Source organism: Myodes glareolus, chromosome 22 (assembly GCF_982192425.1).
Source record: "Myodes glareolus chromosome 22, mMyoGla1.1, whole genome shotgun sequence".
In the NCBI taxonomy this organism is placed as follows: Eukaryota; Metazoa; Chordata; class Mammalia; order Rodentia; family Cricetidae; genus Myodes; species Myodes glareolus.
Genome location: NC_142047.1, coordinates 26541732 through 26548779, shown reverse-complemented (window position 1 = coordinate 26548779; position 7048 = coordinate 26541732). Strand labels below are relative to the sequence as shown.

General features: G+C 34.8%; 1 pseudogene; it reads left to right on the top strand.

The window, feature by feature from the left end:
* The first annotated feature begins 3351 nt into the window (after positions 1–3351).
* Positions 3352–4991, top strand: LOC125399227 (translation machinery-associated protein 7 pseudogene; annotated as a pseudogene).
* Positions 4992–7048: the final 2057 nt, after the last annotated feature.

The window sequence follows — 7048 nt, the reverse complement described above, 5'->3', positions numbered from 1 at the left end:
GAATCAATACCAATATATTTGTCTAAAAACAATAACTCACAAGTACAAAGCTATTATCCCATAATCCAATTATCCCTCTTTTTTTTTCCCACAACACCAGGTTTGCTGTGTATTTATTACAACTTTTAGCTTATTGTTTTTAGAGGATCCATGGGTATGAGAACAAGTAGGTCTGTGACTCTTCTGCCTGCTCTTGGGACTCTTTTCCAACTATCGGGTTGCCATGTGTGACTTCATCTTATGATATTTTATTTTCTCATACTTGGTTGTTATCTCTTAGAGCCTGTTCTTTTCTAATGAGACAGAAAGGGTGTATATCCAGAGGGTAGGGGAAGTAAGGTGGAATTAGGAGGTAAAACTATAATCAAGACATATTATATATATAAAAAATAATCTATTTTCAATAAAGTAAAAAAAAAAAGAAAGGAAGAAAGCTCCACTACTAGGAAGAAGGCAGGAAACAAATGATGCCAGTTGTCCCAAAGTGATTAATGTTTGTTATATACATGTATTGAAATGTCACACTAAGTCCCCTAAGTATGTGTATTTATTGCATGACAAGAGAAAAAAAACCCATTTTGTGGTGAATTTTAGATATATCATTACTAAGATGGCAGAAGATCTCTGCTATTTCCTGCTATTTGGCTTCTATAGTTGATTTCTCACTGATGTCAGGATTCAACTCAAGCCTTGAGCATGTTATGTAAGGGCTTTGCCACCACCCTCTCTCTAAGGCTTATTTTGAATGGATATGGGCTGTAAAGGAACAAAAGATTCTGTTTGCTTATGTGTTTGTTTTCTTTCATTAAAAAATGAATGAGTGTTGGTTCTGTGGGTGAAACCTATTTACATTTCAAAGGGAAAGGATATTAACATGTTTTGTCTTACTATTCAGGTAGAGGCAGAAAGCCAGAGTCCGGCATCAGCCCCTCCCCTTCTCCAAAGTGATGTGCTTCATCCTCATATGGTTTCCATCTTGATGAAATTTGAGAAAATCATAGATGGAAAAAAATGCTTATTTTGTAAATGAATGTGATTACCCACAGAGCAGTGAGTGTTCTGATAAATTGCAAAAGCATGATCATTTATTTAGTTGCAGATGTTCAGAAGAAAAGTTAAGGCTGTCACCTGAAAGCTATGCATGTGAAAAGAATAAATAAGAGACATCTATTTGTCATATTAAAGTACAGAACTTTAGATAATGGGAACTATTTTTATTGTTCTCTTTTTTTCTGACAATAATATTAATGCAGAGAACAACTTGTGTAGCAAAACATTTTTCTATAAAAATATTCATTCATTCATTATTAAGTGAAGGTGTTTGCTGAGTAATAATTTGTTTCAAAATTTTCACTATTTAATTTTAAAAAACTTTTTTCAAATATCTATATTTTGAATGGAGATCTTCTTTTAAGTTGTCTGCCCCAATCTAAGAATTACTTCTTTCTAAATTCACAGATCCTTTTTAGTTTTATGTATTCTGGTTATAATATAAGTAAGAATACGTCTACAATTTAGGATATCTATTTGCTTCTGTTTTCTTATATTCATTTTTTACTTTAATTAAAGACCAAATCTAGAATTTCTTGCTGTAGTAAAATGATGAGCTAAAAGATCTTTGGTACTTTCTGTGTTTGCAAGAATTTAAAATAAGTAGGTAAGTTAAACCAAAGTGAGACAACACTAAATTGATAGACACAAAGAGGTGACTGAAAGCCAGTGCTGAAGTGCAATTGTGTGTGTGTGTGTGTGTGTGTGTGTGCGTGTGTGTGTGTGTAACAAGAAGGATATAGACATTGAATGTCTTAGGACTTGCAGTATAAGATATTTTAGCCTTATACCAGGACTTACGGCATGAACAATGAAATCCTATTAGAAAAGAGCTGAGCCCCAATTGCATCCCCTCTCCTGGACTTCACACTAGGGCCCACAACCCCCACGGCTTTCTCATAGGCAAACAGGTCCTAGAGAATACAACCCACTGCCCACTAAACCTCTTTAAGCCTATCCAACAACCCCAAACTACACTCATACTTCTGCGCTCCATATCCTGGTCAACAACTTCAGAAGAAAACTTCAGCTTTACCAGAAACCATGTCAGATCTTGGGACTCCAGGACTCCAAAACCCCTGACGGGAGACTCTCCTGGACCTGAAGACTTGCTAGTCACCAGAATTTTTGACCATTTAGGAGAGAAGACCAGTGAGGAAAGAGAAATCAAGGAACAAAACACTCATCCAACAAACACAAATCTAAGTATCAACCCAACCCGATGCCTAAACACCAGTGCAAGAACATAATCAAAAACAGAAAGGGCAATATGGCACCACCAGAGAACCCAGCTATCCAGTGGCAGTAATACCTGAACAATCCAAGACAGCTGAAGCACAAAAAAGCAACATTGAAAATGACTTTACGAATATGATAAAGTTCCTCTAATCTACATGGGAAGTAGAAAAAGACAGGAGATCTCCTCAGTAAATTGGAAGTGTGGGGATCATGGGAGAGGGCAGAAGGGGAGGGAGAGAAGAGGAAAGGAATAGAGGAAAATATATAGCTCAATAAAAACAACAAAAAATATGATATATAATATAAGTGTTGTAGGTCTATAAGTCTTTTAGGTTCAAAAGCAAAATTTACCAAAAACTGAATAAAATATATGTTAAATCAAAGTTTGTTTAACAATATCCGTCATTTAAACTACTGAAAGTAGTTAAAAGTCTCAATAAAAGAAATGAAAGAACTGAAGAAAAATGATTTTCCTAAGGACTGAATATTCTTTAATAAACACAAACAATGAAATACTTATTTTTCATCCTTAATAAATCTCCAAATTACATTTCTAAAGCTCTTTGTCAAGATTTTATTAAACAAATAGATGTAACCTATTGTGGCTTTTTGCAGGGCTTCTTATAATATCTTATGGGTTTGGTACAGTGGTTTCCCCACTTACAATACTAGTCTCCCCATGATTAAGCTCATCAACTATTTAGAAATACGTAAATGAAAATTACAATGAGATATACCTTAAAACCTGTTTAAAATTTAAGATGACAAATGTTAGTATGAACAGAAAAGAAAACCTTGGTGTATTATTAAATTAGTACAACCATTATAAAAAGGAGGTTCTTCCAAATGATGGAATCATTTTAATTTCAAAAAAATTAAAAAGAAGAAAATAAAAATAGAATTGTCATATGATCCAGCAATTTAATTACTAAATATATGGTCAAAGTAAATAAAGTAAATGATTAAAAATAAATAAATAATAAGATAATAGAGATCCTTAAAGAGGAAATGAAAATATTCCTTAAAGAAATTGAGGGGATAAAGGGACTGACTGGAGTTGCCATGTCTGGTTGGGAAGGTGGCAAAAATAAGCCCCTGAAATAGCCAAAGAAACAGGCCAAAGATATGGACAATGAAGATAAGGCTTTCAAGCAGAGACAAAAATGAGCAGAAGAAACTCGAGGAACTATAATCCAAGGCAGCAGGATGGATCCCTGGTCACAGATAGAATTAAGAAATCTGGCAAAAAAGTAAGATGTTCCTCATATCTGAGATGATGGTGACCCTCTTCAATTCCAATTTAAACATCTGCATTTCTTGCCGTAACATCTTTGCCATTCATAGCTAGAATACAATGTTATCCTGGAGCCTGTTAAACATCTGGATTCCCTATTGCAACATCTTTGTCACCTATAGTTAGAATGTAGGATTATCCCGGAGCTTGCTATATTTTGTAACAAACTGTCAATCACTATAGATGGAGAAAACAAGACATTTCACAACAATATCAAATTTAAACAATATTTAGTCACAAATCCAGTCCCACAGAAGTTATTAAAAGGAAAACTCCAACTCCCGGAAGTTAACTATACCCACAAAAACACAGGAAATATATAATTTTACACCAGCAAAACCCCAAAAAGGGAAACACACACACACACACACACACACCACCACCACCACCAACAACAACAACCAAATAACAAAACTCAACAATCATTGATCATTAATATCCCTCAATATCATTAGACTCAATTCACCAGTAAAGAGATATAGGCTAACAAAATGAATACTAAGACAGGATCCATCATTTCGCTGTATAGAAGAAACAACATCAAAGATAGAAATTACCTTAGAGTAAGAGTTGTAAAAATTATTCCACAAAATAGAAACAGAGAGACCATAGGCAAATTCTTTTCACGGGGCCACAGTCACCCTAATATACAACCCACACAAAGAATTAAGAAGAAATTCAATGAAGAATTATAGACCCTGAGTTCTCCAAGACTTTCATCATGAAAGGGTTTTGAATTTTTCAAAGACTTTTCAACATCTAGTGAGTTAATCATGCATTTTTTTTCTTTCAGTTGATCATTTGGTGGATTATGCTGGGAGATTTTCATATGTTGGACCATCTGTGTATCTCTGGGATTAATTTTACTTGGTCATGCTGGATGATCTTGTCGATGTGTTCTTGGATTTGGTTTGCCAGTATTTTATTGAATATTTCTGCATCAAATTTCATGATGAAAATTGATCTGAAATTCCAGTTGCCAACAGGGTAAATAAAATGAGATATACTTTGATTAAATAGAAAGTGTCTGAAAATAGCATAGATGATATACAGAAATTGCTGCTGATGCTGACCTCTGGGCAGATTGTTTGCCTTTTGTGTGAGACACTTTCTGTGCATAGGTTTTCCCCGTAGGTATGCCTCACTATCTATTCTCCATCACTGCTCAGGAATTCCATTGCCTCCTATGTTACTCTCCCTCATGCTGCAGTACATTGCCCTGGGGTTCAGTCACAGACATTTTGTCAGGTGCTCTTCGAGTTTGGGAATCAAAGTTGTTTTGATTTTGCTCTTAGTCCTAAGTGATAATTTAGCAGAGCTTAGAATCTCACATGGTCACTTCACTGTATCTGTTGCAAAATGATAATTCATTGCATTTTTTTCTTTTCAGGAGATTAAAAGAGTCTAATCTGCCTTTGGTTTCAAAGCGATTTATGTTTTTTTGCCTAACTGAAGACCCCCACTTTACTCCTGCTTGCAGTTCGAAGCAGTGTGTTTCAGTGGGGGATACTTTCTCTGTCTTATGTTGGTGGTAATGCCTTTTTATTTTGTTGTTATGGAAGTTTTTGCTTTTGTTACTTTGAATTTAATTGTTTACTTTGAGAATTTTATACATGTATATTCTATTTATATAATTTTACCCTTCAAATTCCCATTCAACTCTTCCTCTGTCTCTCTACTCCCTCTGAAATTATTAGCCTTTTCTTCTTTTTTAATTTTATTCACACACACATACACTCAGAGAAAGAAAGAGAGAGAGAGAGAGAGAGAGAGAGAGAGAGAGAGAGAGAGAATTGATCTTGCTATGTCCAATAACTGTGACTTGTATATGAATGCATTGAAGCCTCACCACTTGGCACTGGATTACTAACCCTCAGAGGGCTCATTTCTAAGAATGTTGGTTCGCTTTCTCTCTCTTAGCACCCATTAGTTGTAGTTTATCAGAAACTTCATGCTGGGTGCAAGTACTCATATTCCAATTGAGTCTTTTATCTCCAGAGTCATCTTTCATTTTGAAAGAAGAAAACTCTGATGTGGTTTTGGTTAAAGAAACTTACACACCTCCTCTGTTCTCATTTACTCTTTCTCACTACATCTACATATGTACCATTGTTCTTTTCAACAACTGTATAAATATCTTAGAAAATGCTATTCATTCAGAAGATGTAAGACTGCTAGTCAGTGGACAAGTTTCTGATGACTGACCGTGGTTATGAAAAAATATCCTGTGTGTGAGGCAGAAGCATCACCATCTGAGGATACAAATCTGAGCTCTGCCTTCAGCAGAGTGGTACTGCCATTTTCATTTAAACAAGAACAACCATGTTTTGGCCATCTTTATGATCAGTCTAAATTACAGAACTGTTTTTGAATTAAATTTTCCATTTAGCAATATTGTACATACATGTAATGCAATCTGATCACATTAATACCTATTTTCCTTATACCCTATTCCATCCCTATCAACCTCCTTTCCTCCAAAAAGTTCTCTTTACCTCACATATTTCTTTTTGTTTTGTTTTGTGAACCATTTCATTAACTAGGGTTATCTGCATGACCATGACTTTGAAACTTTCCAGAGGACTCTGGTAAGTTCACCAGCGGATCTATAACTGAAGCTGATGACTTCCTTTCTTCTATACATTGTCGCTAACCAATACAAAACTATGTCTATGCTTCTGAAGAGAATATATATTCTAGCATACATGTTGACACTCCAGTCAGGATGGTATAGTACATGTATGACTATAGATTGTTAGAAATGTTGGTAGGACAACCGAATCAAATGCAAACAATTGCAATGTCTCAAGCAAATGTTGGCATCCTGATCAGCTACAATACTCTATATCTTAAATTATTACTCTGCAAAGACACAGTCTGGCACATGCATGTAATGCGGAGAGGTAGCCTGTCAAGAGTCAGAGTCAAGACATACATAAAGAAGGTAGCACATTAAGAAGTATTCAGGGTACACACATCTCTCAGCTATTGTTTTTAAAGAACAAGAGAGAATTTGAACAAATTGATAAAGTTAATCATTTTAATAATGCTAATAATAGAGACAAGAAAGCTGGAAAGAAGAAACCCTGAAATAGTGCAAGAAAAAGACCTTGAAATCTAACTAGCAAAGTTGATCTCCTCCTGTCTATATTACTTGCCATTCTGAGCTTTGTATCTTGGCCAGTAATAAATGGAATAACACATATATCTAAAGACGGTAAGATATTGGAAGCTGGGAAGTGAGTCAAAGAAACATACAGCATAACCTTTACTGCATTGGATTCTTTAAAATAGCATAATTGTTTATAGAGTGAAAATTCATCATTCTATTTGACAAGAGAAGCTAGTAAAGAAAACAAATGAAGTCATTAGAACAGTCTATTTTAAGAATTGGGCAGTTTACTCCCATAAAAGAAGAGAAAAATGTACTTATTAAGCTTTGTCATAGTGTTTTCTCTATTAATT